Below are 22,875 nucleotides of genomic sequence, written 5' to 3'. Positions count from 1 at the left end.
TAGGAGTGACTGTCTAAGGTGGCTTGGATGATGCAACATACTATGGAATCATCTCGGTAGTCCCGGTAATAGGAGCAGCAATGGCAGGGATAGACACTCAAAACACTAGAGGTGTAGGCTACCCTGTAAGCTCACTGAAGGTAGCATCGAGACTCCTAGAGACTGGGGTGTCCATCACTAACACCAAAGAAGTTTGAGTCGGAATGAATCCTGTAACAATAGGAGTAAAGTGAGGACCTTGAGCTGTCCCTGGTGAAGCAAACCACTGAGGCACCTGCTCTATAGGTGAGGCAAACTAAGGAGCTAGCTAGCTTTGACTCAGAAGCCCACTAGGCTATACAGCTAGAGTCACTGGAGTGGTGGTGGTAGGCTAGCCTATCTAAAATGTAGACTGCTAAGGATCAACCCCAATAGCAGTGAATACATGCTGCATGAACCCGAGTAACTGCTGTTGAATGATAAGCTATTGCTGCTGCATGGCCTGCTGCTACCACTGAAACCATCCTATCATGACTAAACCTAAGCAAGTGTAGCTGCGGTCTCCTATGCCTGGCATGCCTGGTCTTACCTCATCCGCTCAAGTATAGCTAGGAGTGCTAGGTCTGTCTGTGGTAGCTATGGTGGAGCTGAGCTAGAGCCACCAGCCTCTCTGTCATGTGGACGAGGTGCCATCTGTGAAATCGGTTGATAGTCATCGTCTGAGCTGTCACTCAGGTCGCTCTTGACCTCATCTTCCTGTTGTGCATCAAGCTCCTCCTCCTCTATCTCTATGATGCCCCTAATGATCTCATCCTACTAAGATGCTATCTCTAGTACCTTTGGGCGATGACTCGACTGGCGAGGTGTCCTCACACGACTATGACATAGCATCTGGCTCATGTCATACTGTGGAAACTTAGTAGTAGCACCTGTCCACCCTGCCATTGTCTCTGGGGACTTGCGTGGAACTATCTTTTGGAGTAAGAAAGTGATCCAATGAGCATAAGACAGCTGACGACGACCTCTAAAGCCCTCTGCTAGTGTGTCCTCCATCTCTGAAAGTATCACATCCCAAATATCAAAGACAGTCTGAGACACCAGGTAATGCACTAGCCACAGCTGAATTCAAGTTAGGCCCTCATGGTAGCCCATCCTCAGAAGTAGAGTCCTCCTCATAGTAGCATCAAGGAGCTAAGCTATAGGTGTAAGGTCATGTGGTGTCCTGCTTGACCCCTCGCCAAATGGCTCTATGAAGCATGGTCTGACAAGATCTGTAGGTGGCACAAGTCCACTGTGAGGGCATCTCGGAGGCTCTGTTTGTCCATAGCAAGCCTCGTGAAGACAAATAGGTGACTCTGGAATCCTTAGTATCTCTCTGACCCTCGAGCTCTGGAGCCTGTAGTCACACCCTCGGAAAGCAAAATGAATAAACCTATGTCTCGAGTTAATCCACAAGGAGGAGTAAAACTCATAGACCCAAGATGGAACATACCGACTAGTCTGTCCAAGGAGATCTAACAAGCGTAGCAGATAAGTGAGGTGAGGATGGATCTGCTCGCCTGCAACTACAACTAGAGACTCTAAGGAGCAAACCCGCTTAGATCTGAAGGTAACACGCTGTTGAGATATGCACTATAGAAGTCCTCCTACAACACAGTGTAGAAGTGCTCTAAGGCACACTCATCCTGCCTCGGTGGAAACCAATCCTCAAACTGTATGAACCGTAGCTGCTGCACCTATCTAGCTATGGCTACCCTCAGGTCAAGGTGAACAATGGGAGGCAGACCCTGTGGTCTAAGAGGTGGACGAGAGCCCCACCTCTGTGTCTGAGGCCTTAGTGACACCTGAGTATGTGTGTGATTGGAGCATTGAAGTTGTGGTTGTGTTGTCTTCTCTGCCTCCTCAACCTACTCTCCCTGCTGAGCGTCCTCTGTCTGCTCTACCAACTATGTCTACTGCTTAGTCACCCCCTGAGTCTGACTCTCCTTTAAACAGACACGCCATCCTCCAAGCATGATGGTCCTGGGTAGACTACCAAGACTAGCCTCAATCCTCTCGGTGGTGGCCCTCTGAGCCGGTGACAACTGATTGCCTATGCGAAAGCCACTGCCAGATCCACCTATCTCGGCTCACTCTACGGCAGCTATCACTATTGTTACTCTCTCTGCCTCAACATTATCTCTCTTACGCTTCTTTTTTGTAGTCTTTTTTGCCTTTCCTTTTTGCTAAGCAGTCAGGCGAGGCGGAGGCAATAGATCCTCATCGCTAGTACCACCCCCGACATTCTTGCAATGTGCCATCTCTGAAGCTGACAAGAATCACTGCCACTGACAAGAAACAACTGCCAACTAACACTCATGAGGCTTGGCCTTAATCCATACTCGCGGGCTTGGCCCTGAGTAAAGCTACCACTGTCAACTACCAAGCAACCTCAAGCACACTAACTCACTGCATAGATGGAATAGATGGATATAAATAAGAACATTATGTAACTAGAGATAAGAGAGTAATCCTATTGGAGCAAGGAATTGGGTAAGAGATAGAATAACGTCTTGTTACCTAGAAAAACTCCTATGAAAAGATGAGTATACTAAGCACATTGGGCACCACGAGGTCACGACAAGGATATAGGGGAAAGGCACTGTCGGCCAATGAATTTGGCAAAGCAGCTACTCTAAAGGACGAGTAAGGCTAGGGCGGGAGCATAGGAGAGAGTGGTGACGACGGCAAGCCAATGCGGAGAAGAAGTCTGGCAACGGTGATGAGCAAAGCACGGGCACGGCGAGCAGCATCACGACACAGTGAGTGGAGGCATAGGCACAGGCACGGCGGCAGAGATGCAGGCGCGGACGTGGCAGCGAAGATGTAGGCGTAGTGAGGGCAAGGTGGCATGTGGTGAAATAAATGAGGGCCCCCCATGACAGTTACAAAAGAAATGGATCTAATCCACATGAGTTGAAGCGACCGGACATGCCGGTGAAAACGACCGAACATAGAAAACCAGAGTCTAGTCGAGTACGGAGAGGTCTAGAAATGCCCAAATGGTGATCTGATGCTTTTGATGCACTGTGACCAGACGTAGCTCTGAGTCTGATCCTTTTCTATTAACTTCCTCATGTTGACCGGACACGTATTCAACTTCACACCTAACGCGTGTGAAACACTATTCATCTTCCGGTCTTTCTTCAGCTACTGTATCTCCTTCTGATGTACTGACCAGACACTACAATAGGTGAGTCCAGTCCCTACGTCCAGTCCCTCTTCAACTACAGATACTCCTCCTTTCTTCACGATGCTTTCTCCTAATCAAGTCCCAAACTTCAATAAGACCCAAGTAAACATCAATTATGACTGATATGAGAGACCTTTCTCAAACCCTTAAATTTTTCTAAATAATTTGCCTTTGGCTATAATTCTTTTTAAGAAAATAGGCAACAAAAGGCATGACGAGCACCATGTGACTACACAAGAGGGTTTTATGACCAATAGGAGCTTCAAATGCTCCTCCTATTTGTGGATAAACACAATGGGTGCTCAAAAGATAACCGAAAAGAAACAACAAAGCAACACACATGCACATGTAATGCAATACTTGAAAGTAAGTCTAGTTGCTTGTCAAGTTTGATCCAAGGTTAAGCTTCTTCACACGCTTTTTGGCGGTTATCTTAACCATGTTAGACAAGCCCTAAGTGCATTACTAAAAATTAAACATGTTTTATATTACAATGCAATGCAAGGGACAACACAAACGCATTTTTAGTGAAGTTACTAAAGTCAAGCACATTTAGCTAATTCCTCAACCAACAAAATGTAGCCTTATCTAGCGGTTTAGTGAAGATATCCGCCAATTGATCATCGGTCCTTACACCTTCTAATGATATATCATTTTTAGCGACATGTTCTCTAAGAAAATGATGGCGGATATTTATGTGCTTGGTGCGAGAGTGTTGAACCGGATTATTAGCAAGCTTTACCATGCTCTCATTGTCACATAAGAGAGGTACCTTTTCTAGAACTACACCATAGTGAAAGGTCCTAATGGCTAGAGGGGGGTGAATAGCCTAATAAAAATTTCTACAACAACACTTAACAATAGGTTAGACAATTATGAGGCGGAGCAAGTGTTGCACTAGCCTACTCAAAATGCAAGCCACCTACCATAATTCTAGTTTAGATAGTGTCAATTCACACAAAAGGTATGACACTACCCTATGTTAGTGTGCTCTCAAAAGCTAACTAAAGAGCCACACCAACCAAGCAAGCAAGCTCTCACAACTAGTTACACTAAAGAGCTTGTCAACTAGTTTGCGATAATGTAAGGAGAGTGATTAGGATAGTTATACCGCCGTGTAGATGAAGAACCAATCAATCACAAAGATGAATAACAATGAAGACCAATCACCTCGGAATCAAAGGATGAACACAATGATTTTTACCGAGGTTCACTTGCTTGCCGGCAAGCTACTCCTCGTTGTGGTGATTCACTCACTTGGAGGTTCACATGCTAATTGGCTTCACACGCCAAACCCTCAATAGGGTGCCGCACAACCAACACAAGATGAGGATCACACAAGCCACGAGCAATTCACTAGAGTACCTTTTGGTGCTCCGCCGGGGAAAGGTCAAGAACCCCTCACAATCACCATGATTAGAGCCGGAGACAATCACCACCTCCGCTCGATGATCCTCGCTGCTCCACACCATCTAGGTGGCGGCAACCACCAAGAGTAACAAGCGAAATCCGCAGCGAAACACAAACACCAAGTGCCTCTAGATGCAATCACTCAAGCAATGCACTTGGATCACTCCCAATCTCACTATGATGATGAATCAAAGATTGAGATGAGTGGGAGGACTTTGGCTAGGCTCACAAGGTTGCTATGTCAATGAAAATGGCCAAAGATATGAGCCACAGCCGGCCATGGGGCTTAAATAGAAGCCTCCACAAAATAGAGCCGTTGTACCCCTTCACTGGGCACACTGCGCTCTGACCGGACGCTCCGGTCCAACTGACCGGACCCTAGATTCAGCGTCCGATCCACTGATGGACGCCATGTGTCACTGGCTTCAAACGATGTTCGTCAGATTCCAATGGCTATGAAGCTGACTGGACGCTCTGGTAAAACTGACCGGACGCTGGAGCCTCAGTGTCCGGTCGAGTACAGTAAGGGTCAAAACCTAGTTTTCCTCGACCGGATGCGTCCGGTCCACCTCGACCGGACACAGCCCAGCGTCCGGTGGTAAACCCTAGCCTCTGTACCGCCAGTCAACGTGACCGGACATAGCCAGTCAGCATCCGGTGCTTTTGGATCCAGCGTCCGGTCACATGACCGACGCTGGCATCACCTCTGTTTTCACTTCTAACTTCTCCACCCTTGCTCTAATGTGCTAACCACCAAGTGTATCACCTTGTGCACATGTGTTAGCATATTTTCACAAATATTATCAAGGGTGTTAGCATTCCACTAGATCCTAAATGCATATGCAATGAGTTAGAGCATCTAGTGGCACTTTGATAACCGCATTCCGATACGAGTTTCACCCCTCTTAATAGTACGGCTATCAAACCTAAATGTGATCACACTCTCTAAGTGTCTTGATCACCAAAACAAAATAGCTCCTATGGATTATACCTTTGCCTTGGGCTTTTTGTTTTTCTCTTTCTTCTTTTCAAGTTTAAGCCCTTGATCATCGCCATGTCATCACCATTGTCATGTTATGATCTTCATTAGCTTCTCCACTTGAAGTGTGCTACCTATCTCATGATCACTTGATAAACTAGGTTAGCACTTAGGGTTTCATCAATTCACCAAAACCAAACTAGAGCTTTCAATCTCCCCCTTTTTGGTAATTGATGACAACCCTTACATAAAGATATGAATTGAAATTCAATTGAATCCATGTTGCTTGCCCAAGCATATTTACCATGTGTAAAAGGATATGGACAAGTTTCATGAACCCTAAGTGGTAGCAATTGCTCCCCCTACATATGTGCTAAGAATTTGGATTGTAGCTTGCACATATGCTTAGATAGGAAATGTAGGAGTCAATATCTACCAAATGATGCTAAGGTATAAAAGATGGACCTTTGAAGCGTGATACCAATCAGAGTGCACCAATAAACCATCCTTAGCACCATGGTTAGTTCAATATCATTTGGAAACATGCTTTGAAAAGATATCACTTGTAAAGACTTACTTGGAAATGAAAGTTATCTAGTGATTTCATTTCATCATTCAATCTTACAACTAACATTCATCACACAAGCATGGTTGTGTAAATTTAATACTTATGCCATGCAAGCAAACATATGAAATGCACATTCAAATGCACCATACAAGTTCATGAGCTTGCTCCCCCTACTTGTGTGCTCAAAATTTTAGTTGATCCTTTTCCTTTTTCATATCTCTCCCCCTATGTCATATGTCAAGATAGCTTTATGTTTCTTTTTCCCTTTATCACTATCTTTGTTTCTCTCCCCCATATCTTTGTTTCTCTCCCCCTTTGTCATCAATGACCATAAAGGTTCTAAATATAGATAGTATACTTGTAGGGTCGAGATTTATCAATGTCAATCAATGGGGTGAGGATCATTTTCCCAAATTTGGTTCAATTCTAGATTATTTCCCAAAGATATTTAACTCGGTTTGATCCAAGGACAAGCTTCTTCACTCCTCCAAATAAGGGTAATCTTGTACCATGTTGAGTTAAACACTTATAGTTCATTTTCTAGATTAAACACTAGGTTTACAAGCCCATAAACATGTCATATGCCATCACTAGATCAAATCAAGCATAGAAGCAATAGTGATACCATATAGACATCAAAATCATTTGATTTTCATGAATGAGCCTAATAAGATAGAACCACTTGCAAGGTCCTAATAAGATTGAAAATATGACTAGATGCACTAAACATGTCCTTAGCAAGGATGTATGTTATGCCAATCAACTTTTACCTTGGATTGCTCAAAGGAGAGGCATGTCATATGAGTGGGGGTGCATCAACACATATTTGAGAAATCCAATATATTCAACTCATTCCTTAGCTTGCAAAACCTTTTCTCATCCAATGGCTTGGTGAATATGTCGGCAAGTTGATCTTCGGTGCCTACACTCTCAATGCAAATGTCCCCTTTTTGTTGGTGATCTCTTATGAAATGGTGGCGGACATCAATGTGCTTTGTTCTTGCATGTTGAACCGGATTGTTGGTCAACTTGATTGCACTCTCATTGTCACATAGCAATGGCACTTTCTTGAACTTGATTCCAAAGTCACTCAAAGTGGCCTTCATCCAAAGTATTTGTGCACAACAACTACCGGCGGATATGTATTCGGCTTCGGCGGTTGATAATGCAACACTATTTTGCTTCTTTGATGACCATGAAACAAGTGATCTTCCCAACAATTGACATGTGCCCAAGGTGCTCTTCCTTTCAACCTTGCATCCCGCATAATCCGAGTCGGAGTAACCAACTAGCTCAAACTTTGCTCCTTTGGGATACCACAAACCAATATTTGGTGTATGCTTCAAGTACCTTAATATCCTCTTTGTAGCCTTCAAATGACTTTCTCTTGGTGAGGCTTGAAATCTTGCACACATGCATACACTAAACATGACATCCGGCCTTGATGCGGTCACATAGAGTAGGCTTCCAATCATAGACCGATACAACTTTTGATCTACCATATTTCCACTTGCATCACTATCCAAGTTGCCATTGGTTCCCATTGGTGTGCTAATGACTTTGCTATCAATCATGCCAAACTTCTTGATCATGTCCTTGATGTAGTTGCCTTGACTCACAAATGTACCATTTTTCAATTGCTTGATTTAAAGACCAAGGAAGTAACTCAATTCTCCAATCATGGACATTTCAAAATCATTAGCCATCATCTTTCCAAACTCATCACAAAATTCTTGATTGGTTGATCCAAATATGATGTCATCAACATAGATTTGCAATACAAATAGATCTTTTCCAATCTTCTTGATGAAAAGAATGGTGTCAACCTTGCCCATGGTGAACCCTTTAGAGAGGAGGAAGTCCCTCAATCTCTCATACCATGCTCTAGGTGCTTGCTTCAAGCCATATAATGCCTTCGTCAACTTGTATACATGCTTGGGCTTCTTGTCATCTTCAAAACCGGGAGGTTGCTCAACATATACTTCTTCATTAATGTAGCCATTGAGAAATGCACTCTTGACATCCATTTGATAGAGCTTGATGTTGTGAGCACAAGCATAGGCTAGCAAGATTCTTATTGCTTCTAATCTAGCAACCGGGGCATATGTTTCTCCAAAGTCAAGACCTTCAACTTGAGTATAGCCTTGTGCTACCAATCTTGCTTTGTCCCTTACTACTATCCCATCTTGATCTTGCTTATTTCTAAAGACCCATTTGGTTCCAATCACATTGTGTCCCTTTGGTCTTTCTACTAACTCCCATACTTGATTTCTTGTGAAGTTGTTAAGCTCTTCATGCATAGCATTGACCCAATCAACATCCTTTAAAGCTTCATCTATCTTCTTTGGTTCAATGGATGACACAAATGAGAAGTGTTCACAAAATGATGCCAATCTTGATCTTGTTTGCACACCTCTTGAAATATCTCCAATGATTGTATCCAAAGGATGATCTCTTGCAATACTTGTTGGTTGGAGGATTGGAACTTGATTGCTTGCACTTGCTTGATCATTGGGTTGAGATGATGTACTAGCCACTTGATCTTGATCAAAATCATGTGAGTCACTTGCACTGGCTTGATTTGTATCATCTTGCACACTTGAGTTAGAGAGCACTTGCACTTGATCATCTTCATCATCAATCACTTGCCTAGGCCTCAATTCACCAATATCCATGTTCTTCATGGCATTTGAAAGTTGAATGCCTCTAACATCTTTCAAGTTCTCATTCTCTTCTTGTGAACCCTTGGTTTCATCAAATTCAACATCATGAACTTCCTCAAGAGTACCACTATCCAAATTCCAAACTCTATATGCTTTGCTTGTAGTGGAGTAACTAAGTAGAAATCCTTCATCACATTTCTTGTCAAATTTGCCCAATTTTGTGCCTTTCTTCAAGATATAGCATTTGCAACCAAAGACCCGAAAATATGCAATGTTGGGCTTTCTACCATTCAAGAGCTCATATGATGTCTTCTCTTTCAATCGGTGACAATAGAGGCGGTTGCTACAATAGCAAGCCGTGTTGATAGCTTTGGCCCAAAAGGATTGACTCACATTGTACTCACTAAGCATAGACCTTGCCATATCAATGAGTGTTCTATTCTTCCTCTCAACAAGGCCATTTGATTGTGGAGTGTACTTGGTCGAGAATTGATGTCTAATTCCAAATTCATCACATAACTCATCAATTCTAGTGTTCTTGAACTCACTACCATTGTTACTTCTAACTCTCTTGATGGTTGTTTCAAACTCATTGTGAATGCCCTTGACAAATGATTTGAATGTTGCAAACACATCACTTTTGTCCACTAGAAAGAATACCTATGTGTATCTAGTGTAGTCATCCACTATCACAAAGCCATATTTATTTCCACCGATACTAGTGTATTATGTTGGCCCAAACAAGTCCATGTGCAATAACTCAAATGCTTTACTAGTGCTCATCATGCTTTTCTTAGGATGGGTGTTTCCAACTTGTTTGCCAGCTTGACAAGAGCTACAAAGCTTATCCTTTTCAAACACAATATCTTTCAAGCCTTTAACTAAGTCATGCTTAATCAATCTATTTAATTGTTTCATTCCAACATGACCAAGCCTTCTATGCCATAACCAACCCATGCTAGACTTAGTGAACAAGCATGTAGATAATCTAGCTTCACTAGCATTGAAATCAACCAAGTATAGATTCTCATATCTAAAGCCTTTGAAGATCAAGTTAGAGCCATCTACACTTATGATTTCTACATCATCTACTCCAAATATGCATTTGAATCTAAGATCACACAATTGAGCCACGGATAGCAAATTGAATTTCAAGCACTCTACTAGCAACACATTGGATATGCTCAAGTCATTGGATATTGCAATCTTACCAAGCCCTTTGACCTTGCCTTTGCCATTGTCACCAAATGTGATACTATCATTACCATCATTGCCATTGGTATTGATTGAGTTGAACATTCTTGCATCGTCGGTCATGTGTTGAGTGCACCCACTATCAAGAACCCAATGCATTCCTCTGGCTTTGTAATTGACCTACAAAAGAAGATCAATTCCTTTTAGGTACCCAAACTTGCTTGGGTCCTTGAAGGTTAGTTACTAAGCTCTTTGGAACCCATATGGCTTTCTTCTTTGAGCCCATCCATGGTTTGCCAATGAACTTAGCCTTTACACCATTTGTACCCTTAGTAAGCATATAGCATGAATCAAGCTTAATAAAGGATACATTAGCATTTTTGTTCTTATTTTTGCATTCTTGCTCTTTGTGACCAACTTGCTTGCAACTAGTGCAAAACCGACCATTGTTCTTCACAAACTTAGTCTTGTGAGGAGCAAAGGCCGCTTTGCCTTTCTTGGAGGTATAGCCCAATCCCTCTTTGTAGAGAGAAGCTCTTTGGCTACCCAAGCACATAAGTAAGCGGTCCTCACCACCATAAGCCTTAGCTAAGGTGTGAGTGAGCTTAGTGACCTCCTTCTTGAGGTTCTCATTCTCAACCACTAGTGAGGTATCATGAGAGAGACCATCACTACTAGATGAGGTAGAAGTGGAAGTGCTACAAGAAGAGTTAGTAGTAGCAACAATGATAGGCATAGATAGTGATGTATCAATTAAATCACAAGTTACACCTACATCACAAGTTTCAACATGCTTCTTTTTATCTTGTTCATTAAGCAAAGTGGAATGAGCTTTTTCAAGCTTTTTGTGAGCCTTGCCAAGCTTCTCATGGGCTACCTCTAGCTTCTCATGAGTTGCTTTGAGCTCATCAAGGGCTTGCTTAAGGGCTTTTACCTCCTTATTCAAGCTCTTGCATTCCCTTCTCTTAATGTCAAAGTGTTCTTTAGCATCTTCTAGCATGTCAAATAATTCATCTTTAGTAGGTTCATCATCATCACTATCACTATCATTTTCACTTTCATGTTCATTATTATCAATGTGTTCTTCATCACTTTCATCATCACAAGATTGTACCTTAGTGGCCTTAGCCATGAAGCATGTTGAAGATTCGAAGAGAGAAGGCTTCTTATTGATGGCAATGCTTGCAAGAACCTTCTTCTTGGTGGTCTTGTGATCATCACTATCATCATCATCATCACTTGAGGAGTCATCACTATCCCAAGTGACTACATATGAACCACCCTTTTTCTTCTTGAAGGCCATCTTGTCCTTCTTCTCTTTCTTTTCCTTCTTATCCTTCTTCTTGTTCTTCTTGTTGTCATCATCATTTTCACTATCGTATGGGCATTGAGCAACAAGATGATCTTTGCTTCCACATTTGAAGCATCTTCTTGACTCTTCTTTGTTCTTGGATGAAGACTTCTTTCTTCTAGCACGGTAGCCCTTCTTCACCATGAACTTGCCAAATCTCTTGACAAATAGAGCCATCTTCTCATCATCATCATCATCCCATGATTCATCTTCTTCACTTGATGTTTCTTGCTTTGCTTTGCCCTTGGATGATGTGGCTTTGAATGCCACGCTCTTCTTCTTCTCATCTTTCTTCTCATCCTTCTTCTCCTTCTTTTCTTCCTTCTCATCATCATCTCTATAGGTATCATCGGTCATTATATCTCCCAACACTTGGTTTGGTGTCATGGTGTCCAAACCACTCCTCACTAGAATAGTGACCAATGTACCAAATCTTGAAGGCAAGCATCTCAAGAACTTGTGGGAGAAGTCCTTGTCCTTCACCTCTTCTCCAAGTGCCTTGAGATCATTGATAAGCACTTGAAGCCTATGGAACATGTTTGGCACACTTTCATCCTCCTTCATCTTGAAGCTTGCAAACTTTTCTTTGAGGATATATGCCTTTGCACCCTTCACGGCTTGAGTGCCCTCAAATGATTCTTCCAACTTCTTCCAAGCTTCATGTGCCATCTCAATATTCTTGATTTGCTCAAATGTTCTTTCATCAATTGCATCATGAATGGCACTTAGAGCAATGTCATTGTTTTGGAGAAGCACTTCTTCGGCGGCGGTGGGATTCTTCGGATCACCAATCTCAATTTTGGTTTCTACCACCTTCCACACCTTTCTATTGATTGACTTGATATATGTGGTCATCTTTGACTTCCAATAAGGATAATTTGTGCCATCAAATTGGGGTGGCTTCTTGGTGTTGTTGATTTGAGCCATTTTAACACCGAAGGTTGTTAAGCCTCAAATAACAGTGACCTCGGCTCTGATACCACTTGAAAGGTCCTAATGGCTAGAGGGGGGTGAATAGCCTAATAAAAATTTCTACAACAACACTTAACAATAGGTTAGACAATTATGAGGCGGAGCAAGTATTGTGCTAGCCTACTCAAAATGCAAGCCACCTACCACAATTCTAGTTTAGATAGTGTCAATTCACACAAAAGGTATGACACTACCCTATGTTAGTGTGCTCTCAAAAGCTAACTAAAGAGCCACACCAACCAAGCAAGCAAGCTCTCACAACTAGTTACACTAAAGAGCTTGTCAACTAGTTTGCGATAATGTAAGGAGAGTGATTAGGATAGTTATACTACCATGTAGATGAAGAACCAATCAATCACAAAGATGAATAACAATGAAGACCAATCACCTCGGAATCAAAGGATGAACACAATGATTTTTACTGAGGTTCACTTGCTTGCCGGCAAGCTACTCCTCGTTGTGGTGATTCACTCACTTGGAGGTTCACACGCTAATTGGCTTCACACGCCAAACCCTCAATACGGTGCCGCACAACCAACACAAGATGAGGATCACACAAGCCACGAGCAATTCACTAGAGTACCTTTTGGCGCTCCATCGGGGAAAGGTCAAGAACCCCTCACAATCACCACGATCAGAGCCGGAGACAATCACCACCTCCGCTTGACGATCCTCGCTGCTCCAAGCTGTCTAGGTGGCGGCAACCACCAAGAGTAACAAGCGAAATCCGCAGTGAAACACGAACACCAAGTGCCTCTAGATGCAATCACTCAAGCAATGCACTTGGATCACTCCCAATCTCACTATGATGATGAATCAAAGATGGAGATGAGTGGGAGGACTTTGGCTAGGCTCACATGGTTGCTATGTCAATGAAAATGGCCAAAGATATGAGCCACAGTCGGCCATGGGGCTTAAATAGAAGCCCCCACGAAATAGAGTCGTTGTACCCCTTCACTGGGCATGTGTCACTGGCTTCAAACGATGTTCGTCAGATTCCAACGGCTATAAAGCTGACCGGACGCTCCGGTAAAACTAACCGGACGCTGGAGCCTCAGCGTCCGGTCGAGTACAGTAAGGGTCAAAACCTAGTTTTCCTCGACCGGATGCGTCCGGTCCACCTCGACCGGACATAGCCCAGCGTCCAGTGGTAAACCCTAGCCTTTGTACCGCCATTCAACATGACCGGACGTAGCCAGTCAGCGTCCGGTGCTTTTGGATCCAGCGTCCGGTCACATGACCGACGCTGGCATCACCTCTGTTTTCACTTCTAACTTCTCCACCCTTGCTCTAATGTGCTAACCACCAAGTGTATCACCTTGTGCACATGTGTTAGCATATTTTCACAAATATTATCAAGGGTGTTAGCATTCCACTAGATCCTAAATGCATATGCAATGAGTTAGAGCATCTAGTGGCACTTTGATAACCGCATTCTGATACGAGTTTCACCCCTCTTAATAGTACGGCTATCAAACCTAAATGTGATCACACTCTCTAAGTGTCTTGATCACCAAAACAAAATAGCTCCTATGGATTATACGTTTGCCTTGAGCTTTTTATTTTTCTCTTTCTTCTTTTCAAGTTTAAGCCCTTGATCATCGCCATGTCATCACCATTGTCATGTTATGATCTTCATTAGCTTCTCCACTTGAAGTGTGCTACCTATCTCATGATCACTTGATAAACTAGGTTAGCACTTAGGGTTTCATCAATTCACCAAAACCAAACTAGAGCTTTCACATAGTCTAGATGAGTTTGCTTCATGTAAAGAATTTGTGCACAACAAGCACCCATGACAATGTACTCTGCCTCGATGGTGGACAATGCCATGCTATTTTTCTTCTTGGAGGTCCAAGACACTAGTGATCTACCAAGCAAATTGCACCCTCCAGATGTGTTTTTTCTATCAATTTTACAACTAGCATAATCCAAATCAGAATAGCCAACTAGTTGGACTCTAGCTCCTTTGGGATACCAAAGACCAATGCTTGGCGTGTATTTAATGTACCTAAGGATTCTTTTAACAGCAACCATGTGAGCCTCCTTAGTATTAGCTTGAAATCTAGCACACATACACACACTAAACATGATGTTGGGCCTAGATGTGGTCAAATATAATAAACTACCAATCATAGAACGGTAGAGAATTTGATCAACCGATTGACCTCCCTCATCTAGGTCGAGATGTCCATTAGATGGCATTGGTGTCTTGATTGGCTTACATTCGTCTATTCTGAACCTCTTGAGAAGGTCCTTGGTATATTTTTCTTAAGAGATGAAAATCCCCTCTCTCATTTGCTTGACTTGAAAACCAAGAAAGAATATAAGCTCTCCAATCATAGACATCTCGAACTCCTTTGACATCAATTCACCAAACTCTTTGCAATAGTCTTCATTTGATGAGCCAAATATGATATCATCAACATATACTTGACAAATGAAGATTTCTCCATTAAGCATCGTGGTGAATAGTGTGGTATCGACCTTCCTAATGGTGAAGCCCTTCTCAATGAGGAAATCCCGAAGACACTCATACCAAGCTCTTGGGGCTTGCTTAGGCCCATATAGCGCCTTGGACAACCTATAGACATGATTAGGATATCTAGGGTCTTCAAACCCGGGAGGTTGATCAACATAGACTAGTTCATTTATGAAACCATTTAAAAATGCACTTTTAACATCTATTTGATATAATTTCATTTCATGATGGGATGCATATGCAAGAAGGATACGAATGGCTTCAAGTCTTGCAACCGGTGCAAAGGTCTCTCCAAAATCCAACCCTTCAACTTGGAGAACCCCTTTTGCATCTAGCCTTGCCTTGTTCCTCACAACGATGCCTTGATCATCTTGTTTGTTGAGGAACACCCACCTTGTTCCAATGACTCTTGCATCTTGTGGTCGCTCTTCAAGTGTCCAAACTTCATTTCGGGTAAAGTTGTTCAACTCTTCATGCATGATATTTATCCAATCCGGATCTTAAAGAGCTTCTTCTATATTTTTAGGCTCAATGCAAGAAACAAATGAGTGATGTTCAATAAATGAAGTAAGTTTTTGAGAGCAAGTCATTACACCCTTTGAAGGACTCCCTATGATGAGAACTTGTGGATGTGCTTGTGGTAGGGGGTGAATTTCTTCTATCAACAACTTCAGAGGGAGGTTGTGGAGCATCAACATCTTGAGCTTGTGCCACCATTTGATCATAGGAGACATGAGTATCTTCATTTTCTACTCTCCCATCTTTATCATCATCTTGTGGCATATTTGATGAAGATGGTGGATTAATCACTTGTACATCATCTTCATCATCTTTGGGCTTGATGTCTCCAACTGAAATGTTCTTCATGTCTTCCCTCAATGGTTCATCACCTACATCATCAAGATTCTCATGTGCTCCTTGGGAGCCGTTAGATTCATCAAATTCCACATCATATGTTTCTTCAACCAAGCCGGTGGCATGATTAAATACTTGATATGCTTTGGACTTTGATGAGTAACCAACAAGAAAACCAATATCACAACATCTTTAGAACTTCCCTAGGTGTTGCCGCTTCTTGTAGATGTAGCATTTGCAACCAAACACCTAGAAGAATGATACGTCTGGCTTCTTCCCATTGAGCAACTCATAAGGAGTCTTGCCAAGAAACTTTTGAAGAAACAGGCGATTGGATGCATAACATGCGGTGTTGATAGCTTCTGCCCATAGAGCTTTGGGTGTATTGTACTCATCAAGCATTGTTCTTGCAAGGGTGATAAGTTTCCGGTTCTTTCTCTCAACTACGCCATTTTGTTGAGGAGTGTATGTTGCGGAGACCTCATGCTTGATCCCTACTCCATCACAATATGTTTTAATGTTTGTGTTGTCAAATTCTTTTCCATTGTCACTTCTTATCTTCTTGAGCTTCACTTTAAATTCATTTTGTGCTCTCTTGGCAAACTCCTTGAAACATGCGGCCACTTCGGTGTTGTCATGAAGGAAGAACACCCAAGTATATCTAGAGTAGTCATCAACTATCACAAGACAATAGAGATTTCCTCTCAAACTCTTGTAAGTTGTTGGTCCAAATAGATCCATATGAAGAAGCTCTAGCACTCTTGTTGTTGACATGTAAGCTTTTGTTGGATGAGTGTTTGCAACTTACTTACCGACTTGACATGCACTATAAAGCTTGTCTTTCTCAAATTTCACATCATTTAAACCTCTCACCAATTCATTCTTCATTAGCTTCTTGAGTGAGCTCATCCCAACATGTGCAAGTCTTCTATGCCATAGCCACCCAAGTGATGTTTTGGTGAATAAGCATGTCTTCAAGTTTGCATCTTCGAAGGTGAAATCCACTAGATATAGATTGTTGTATCTAAAACCCTTGAATATAATTGATCATCATCTTTCTTTGACACAACCACTTCCTTCTCAGTAAACAAACAGTGAAAGCCAAGATCACACAATTGACCAACGGATAGCAAGTTGAAACTCAATGAAGCAACATATAGCACATTTGATATTGAATGATCATTTGATATTACAACTTTGCCCAATCCTTGAACTTTTCCCTTTGAATTATCACTAAATGTAATCCTTTCTTGACCATCTACTTCTTCATCTAGTGAGGTGAACATATGAGGATCACTAATCATATATTGAGTGCAACCACTATCAATAACCCAATGACTTCCATCAGTCTTGTAGTTTATCTACATACAAGAGATCAAGCTTGTTGTTTAGGGACCCAAACTTGATGAGGGCCTTTGACTTTCTCAACTAGTAACTTTGCAACCCAAAATTTCTTAGGCCTATTCTTGTTGGATGGACCTAAGAACATGACTTTCATTTTTCCACTAGAATCCTTTCTAAGTATGTAGTGAGCATTGAAGGCAAATGGTCTAGCATGCTTGGGCAAGGGTTGTGGTGGTGGAGTTTGATACTCATGAGCAAAGTGACCTTCTTGTCCACACTCAAAACATCTCTTTGACTTAGGCATTGACTTGTATTGTTGTTGATGTTGAGCTTGAGCTTTCTTCTCTTGATTTTCCAAATACCCAATACCACTTCTATCCATATTCATCATGGTGTTCATGAGTAGCTCACTTTGGAGATATTGGCCTCTTGTGAACTTGCTCAAACTGGTCTTGAGATGTTCTTTCTCCAACTTGAGCTTCTTGTTTTCTTCTCTAAGTTCATCATGATTTTTCTCTATCTTGAGTCTCTTATTCTCTTCTTTAAGCATCTCATTCTCAAGGCCTATATCAAAATCATTGTCAAGATTCTCTATCAGAATTGTGTTGGTGGTTGATAGCTTTTCAAGATCTTTCTTGAGCTTTTCATTCTCATTCTTGAGCTTGACATAATCATCATAGTTGTCAGACTCAACCACTTTCTTGCCTTTGCTACTAGAACCTTGCTCAATGCTCTCAGCAATTAAGTCATCACATGATATAGCTATATCAATCTTAACAACATTATTAGTAGCATCATGTGGCTCATTGAATAATAACTCATGAGAAAGAACAAGATTATCATGATTAATCTTGAGATTGGTGTACTCTTGTTTTAGCAAATTGTAACTAGTGGTAAGCTCATTATGCATCCCCTCAAGTTTATCATGTTTTTCTCTAAGCTCCTTTTTAGAGGATTTGAGCTCCTTGAGTTTAGGTGACATAATTTTATTTTCTTCTCTAAGCTCAACACTAGCTTTTTTGGCTATGTCACACTTTGCTAAGAGTGAGTCCTTCTCAAGTTCTAGCTTTTCATTTTTAGCTCTTGTCTTTCTAATGATTTTAGTGTATTGGTTTAGCAACTTGACAAGATCATCATAAGAAGGTGATTCAAATTCTTCGTCACTATCACTACCACTTTCATCATTGCTAGCATTATCATCACCACTACTATCATCATCATTTTGTACCTTTCGTTCACCCTTGGCCATAAGGCATAGGTGTGTAGAGGATGACGACGGCAGTATCGGTGAAGATAGTGAAGAATCAATCACAAGAGCGGCCACCTTCTCCTTCTCATTCTCACTTTCATCATCAGATGAACTACTTGATAATTCAATGTCCATGAGCCAATCACCAACAATGTATGCCTTGCCATTCCCTTCTTCTTATGAAATTCCTTCTTCTTGCCATCCTTCTTCTTATATGGCTTATTCTTCTTCTTCTCATTATCATTTTCATCACTTGAGTCATCTTTCTTGCCCTTGTACTTCTTCTTGTACTTGTCTTTCTTGGGTTTGGGGCATTGATGAGCTAGATGACCAAGTTCTCCATAATTATAGCAATCTATTTCAGAGATGGGCTTCCTTCTATTACTAGTGAAGAATTACTTCTTGCCATCAAACTTGACACCATTCTTGTTTAGCTTCTTGAGCATCTTGGCAGTTCTTCTCACCATGAGAGCAAGACTTGCATCATCAATCTCATCATCACTTGAGCTATCATGATCAACTCTTGCTTTGCCCCTCTTCTCTTGGCTAGCCTTGAATGCCAAATCTTTCTTCTTGGTGGAAGAACAACCATCTTGTGGAGTGATGTGCATGTACATCTCATGTGCATTGATCTTCCCCAATATTTGAATTGGTGTAGCGGTGGAAAGATCACCTTGATGAAGCACCGTCACAATATACCCATATTTGTCAATGGGGAGGACACTCAAGATCTTTCTCACAACATCGGAGGGTTGCATTTGTGTGAGTCCAAGCCCATTGACCTCCTCTACAAGAACATTCAAGCGTAAATACATCTCATTGGCACTTTCTCTAGGAAGCATTTCAAATGAATTAAGCTTTTTCATCACAAGGTGGTAGCGTTCCTCACGCTCACTCTTGGTTCCCTCATGGAGCACACAAATGTCTGACCATAGTACATGGGCGTCTTTGTGGTTCCGCACATGGTTAAAAACATCCTTGCAAAGGCCTCTAAAGAGGGTATTTCTAGCCTTTGCATTCCACTTCTCGTAGTTAACCTCATCGCCTTGAAGGTTGGCAGGATCCTTAGGTTTTGGGAAGCCTTGTGAGGTAGCTCTAAGAACTCCAACATCTAAAGCCTCTAGGTATGCCTCTATGCCAATTTTCCAATAAGGAAAATCATATCCCTCAAAGATAGGAGGGGTCCATCCCCATGGGATATCTTGCTCTAGGTGGTTAAGCCTAATTTAAGGAGCACGACGCTCTGATACCAATTGAAAGGATCAAGATGCCCAAGAGAGGAGGTGAATTGGGCTAATTCTAAATTTTTGCAATAATTAAGCCTTACACTTAGCCCATTTCACCCCTTGTGTCTAGAATGTGTTTCTATTGATCTCCCATACAAAAGTTTTGCACCCTAGGTTCCAATCCTACTCTAGCATGACAATTCTAGGAATGTAAAGACATGAAATGAGTTGCTCAAATGTAAATGCTCAAAATAAAGAGAGGAAAAGGAACACAACAATGTTTTCCCGAGGTATCGGAGAGTCTCCACTCCCCACTAGTCCTCGTTGGAGCACCCGCGCAAGGGTGTAGCTCCCCCTTGATCCACGCAAAGATCAAGTGCTCTCTATGGGCTGATTCTTTGACACTCTATCACGGTGAATCGCCCACAACCGCTCATAACATGACTTGGGTCATCCACAAGCTCCACCGGATGATCACCAAGCTCCCAACTACCAAGCCATCTAGGTGATGGCGATCACCAAGAGTAACAAGCACAAACTCTCACTTGACCAAGACAAGCCTAATGAGAAAGGTGGATGCACACTTGCTACTCCCTATGCACTAATGAGGTCCTTAATCTTGGATTATCAAATCTCAATCACCCCACTAGGCTCTTGCTCTCCCTTTCACTCCAAAGGTGTTTCTCAGCTGAACAAATGGGCAAGAGACCTCAAATGGACTAGTGGGATATGTATTTATACCACCCCATTCAAAACATAACAGTTGAGGTCCAACTCAACAAGTACCGGGATGACCGGATGCACCGATCAGTGTAATACATCAGCGTGTCAAAAAGAGCCATTTGCTCTGACCGGACTCTAACCTACGTTCGGTCAGCACCTAGCGGACGCATCCGGTCATCAAAAACCCTCTCTAGAACCTTACTATTGTTGATCGAACACTAGCACCCAGAGTTCAATCATTTCTCTGTTCAACGTCTAGTCCATGGTTAACAGCCTGTCCATGCTGCTACAGATACGGCTAGCGTCACGTCCAGTGAGCACTGGTGTCCAGCATTCGGTCGCACTCTGACTGCTGCTACCAATCAAATGAACTGACCGGACTCTCCAAGCTGCGTCCGGTCATAACCAAACTAGCATCCGGTTAGTCATTTGACTCTCCATTTACTTCCAATTCAAAATTCTTTATGAATAAAGTTGACTTCTATCGATCTTAGGGCTATTCCTAAGATACCTAGTGCTAAGTTTGACAAGTGTGCACCACACCTAATCTATTAGACTCACCTAGGTTAAGCTACTAGTCCATACCCCCCTTAATAGTATGGCCAAAGGAAAAACAAAGTCCTAAACTACTCTAAGTGTCTCTCCAACACCAAACGACACTTAGAACTAGTCTGTCCTTAACCTTGTCGTCCATCCTTTAAAAACCAAAACAATTTCCATCGATAGGGGCATGACAACCATGATTGCCCAATCAATTTCCAATACTATGACATAACTCAAATTACCTCTGCAAAACACACGTTAGTCATAGTATATCTCGTGTCGTCATTAATCACCAAAACTGTAACACCCTAAAATTTGTCTCTTTTGAAATAGAGCTAAAATGATTTATTTATGAATTCTTGTGCACATGAAATATAGGAAAATAAAAATTTTCATTAATTTAAAATTCATCATAAGGTTTAGCAACTGGTTGTGCATACATGTTGGAGCATAAAGTTTATCGTGATGAGTGGTGTTGATCCAAAACTCCAAAGTAATTTGGAATGTTTTTGAAAAGGGTTTGAAAATGGCTTAGAAATAAAAAGAAAAGAAAATTAGTATTCTCAAAGTTGTAAAGTTTATCTTGGAAAGCCTACCAAAATTATCCATTTTTATGTGGATAGGGAAGTATATTTGAAACTATACTTGAATTTGATTTGAATTTGGCTTGGGATTTGAAAACTAGAAATAGAAAAGGGTTTGAATTTGAAAAACTCTCTTTCTTCCTTTTTCAACCCAACCCCAGGAACCGGCCAGCCTTCTTCATGCGTAGCCTGGTCATGCCGGCCTGATGGCGGCCCAGCCACCCCAACGTTCCCCTCCTTCCTGCTTTCTCGGCTTTGGCCCGCTCGACGGCCCAGCTCGCGCATCGCCCCGTGTGCACCACCCGCACCCGCACATGTTTTCCTTTCACCTCTCACTGCACCTCTGGCCCACACCATTAGCCGCTCGCACGCGCTGCTCCTCTCTCCCTCTCGCTGCGATGCGGGTCCTGCTCATCAGTGCTGCACCCCCTTCCTTTCCTTTCTTCCCCGCTTCCTTCCTTCTTCACTACCCTACGATGACGCTGCCTAGTTGGTAAGCCACCGCCATCGAGCATGCAGGGAAGGCGACCGAAATCACCGTCTCCCGCTCCCCTTCCATCTACGCAGCGCTGACCCACCTATAAAGCCCAAGCTAGACCCCCCCCTCTTTCTCTCTTTTCTCCGACCGCCACTTGAGCTCGCCACCGTCGCCCCGTAGCCGCTGCTCCGGTGCCTAATCAACGATGCCGACATGCCCGTGAGCTCCCCCATGCTTCCCCACGCCTGTAGGTACCTCCAATTTCTTGATTTGGTCACGAATTGCTTGGATTCTCCGTCACTCGCGCCATGCTTCTCTTTCCAGCTACCGTCGTCATCGACCCATGCTTCAGAGGCCTCCTGGATGCTGCGCATCCTTCTTCCCGACTCGCGGTGAGATTCTCGTTCCTCCCGTGCTCTCCATTCGTCAAATAACGCACTAGAACATCGTATCGTAGATCACCGTTGCTGCAGAGCCATGGCGTCGCCGTGGGCCGTCATCCTAATGCGTTCCCCACCATAGTTTTGCTCCCTTGAGTTCATGATTGCCCGTAGAATGTTTCAGTGTGCTCGGTTTGACCCGAGGAGGTCCGGAACGCCCTCCTGACGATCGCCGGGCTCGCCGGAGATGTCGTGCTGCCGCTGGAAGTTCTCCCGTGCGTCCCACGTCGTTGGATCCCTCTAGACGGTTAGGATTAGATCTTACCGGTTCACTGTGTAATCGGTCCACAGCGAGCCATCGACCTGGCGCACCGTGCCTGCATCAACGCGTGCCCACGCCACGTGGTGCACCACGCCAATCACGTGCTGACACGCGTCAGCCCAGTCAGCTATGCCAGTTTTGCAGTTTAGCCCCAGGATTTCAAGTAATTAACCCGTGGTCCAAAACATTTTTCCTGACTTTGTTTTCTTTCTTTGAAAGCGTATTTTGTTTCGGTTATAATGAAAATACGTTTTCAGCTATTTATAGTTTTGCTACTAGAATTGTTTAGGCCATAACTTTTCCGTTTCAACTCTGATTTGACCCATTCGAATTGTGTTAGA

This window comes from Miscanthus floridulus, chromosome 8, assembly GCF_019320115.1.
Source record: "Miscanthus floridulus cultivar M001 chromosome 8, ASM1932011v1, whole genome shotgun sequence".
Classification (NCBI taxonomy): domain Eukaryota; kingdom Viridiplantae; phylum Streptophyta; class Magnoliopsida; order Poales; family Poaceae; genus Miscanthus; species Miscanthus floridulus.
The sequence above is the reverse complement of the archived record's forward strand: the minus strand, read 5'-3'. Positions refer to the sequence as shown.